Source organism: Pteropus alecto, unplaced genomic scaffold (genome assembly GCF_000325575.1).
Source record: "Pteropus alecto unplaced genomic scaffold, ASM32557v1 scaffold21, whole genome shotgun sequence".
NCBI lineage: Eukaryota > Metazoa > Chordata > Mammalia > Chiroptera > Pteropodidae > Pteropus > Pteropus alecto.
In genome coordinates, this window is record NW_006436282.1 from 14,862,964 (window position 1) to 14,865,014 (window position 2,051).

The window sequence follows — 2,051 nt, forward strand, 5'->3', positions numbered from 1 at the left end:
GTTCTAGAATGTCAAGGTATTCTATATAGTATCTTCCGTGCACGTTATTGTGTGGGAAAAAAACGTATTTCTGATTGTCCCTTGCTGAAAAGTCTACAGAACAGGAACATAATTTTAGGCCTTTCATAGATAAGAGAATGGGGTCTTGGTTTAGATTTAGCTTCTAGAAGATTACTTGCATTTGGTACTTCTAGAATCAATTTTAAAATAACATAGATATACATATATGGCACTTTACGAGAATTCTATTTAGCATGTACTGCAAAGGATAAGACATTTTTGAATAGGTCAGCTACTTCTTCTATAGTCTAGAATTGATATTTAGTTCTTCGTCTTGAAAATAGACCAAGGGACAATGAATGGAAGCTAACGAAACTGTTTTTGTTCTACTATTTTTTCCCTTTCCCTTTTTTTTTTTTTTAGCCTTTTGCTGGGGGAAGCATTATCAGGGAGAGGCTAAACTTCGTCCAGCAGAGTTTTTCAGTCATTTTAGTCCCCAGGAAGGGAACACACTTTCGTTTCTCATTCTTGCTCTCTGGGTTCGCAGAGAGGGAGCATTTCAGTACAAGCACTTTTCACCATGCGGTGTGTGATAAGTGCATCACTTAACAGTGGCACATGCTTGTAGGTAAAAGTATACTTCAATAAGTGGAATGAAACCTTGCTGAATTGTGCTGAAGCAATTTAGGCCTTTTATTCCACTTCACTATTAGAGAATTTCACTAAGCAACTTTACGAAGAGGGATACTATAGAAAAAACACACTCTGGGGTAAGCACTTTAGACAGCATATATAGTCTTGAGATGCAAGCCTTCTTTCTTTTAATTTATCAAGAATTTTTCGTTGATATTATAGGTGTTATAAAATTAAAAACCAAAAATGCTAAACGAATATGCATGAAATATATGTCATTTTCATAGTAGGTGTAATGTCAATAAAAAGAAATACTCTTAGAAAATACTTCCATTTACACTTTATATTACTTTTGTATTTTTTAATAATATATTTAAATAGGTGTTATAGTTTACCCAGTATATATTTTAAAATGTAGTCACTCACATTATTATCATTTTATCAACTAGATGTGTTAAATTAGTATTAGTTATTTATATCCTCCTCCTACCTCAGGCCTTTTTAGGAACATGTTTATTATTTGTTTTGTGGTGGGGCTAAGGGGTGAAGATATAAATTGGATAATTTTTTTTTGAACAAGAAAGGGACAGAAACTAAAGGAGGGATCAGAAGGAAGATTTGCATGACTAAAAGAGGGAAGAGACTCTGAGGGATTTGAAAGAAAGAAAAAAGATACTGGGAAGAGGAGGGAAAGAATTTTAAAGATTTGTTGTGTCATCTATTATGCAGCTCCTCTCAGCCACTCTACAAAATTATAAATGAAATTCAGCCGTTGGCCTATGCTTTTGAAGTGTTAATATTTGTTTATGATTCCGGATGTATGTGTGAGGTTAACTTTAACATATTAATGGGTGTGAAAAGAGTGGAAACCTTTTAGAGTGTTGTTTAAAAGAAGCAGCAGTGTAGGAAGAGGATGAATGCAGTCTGGAGGTTCTCTCGGGTAGGAAGGAATATTTTATCTTGGACATCATATAGAATTTTCTGTGCATGGTGAAAATACAAAGCAGACTGGTTTTTATTCACTTTTATTGTTTTTTAATTTGCTATGATTATGCCCCCTGATTCCAGGGCACTGAGGCATACTACTCCTACTCTCCCATCTCGGTCTATTAGGAATAAGCAAACAGCTCTAATTTAAGGTAAGGCAAGTGTGGGAATTTCAATAAAAAGCTTATGACTCTCTTTTCCAGGTGTTCTGTACTAATAAAAAGACATTGCAGGTACTGAAGTGGCCAATGCACCTAGAAGTTCCTGGTGACTTTGGTCCTGATTTGCTGTACTTATAGGGAGGAGGCAGTTCCCCAAATGGGGAATATAGAGAATGACATTCCTGCCCTCCAGAATGCTGAAATTCCTTCCGATGATTTCTGATCATGTGTAAAGAGGTTGGAATAAGTCTTTTTTTTTTTTTTTTGGTC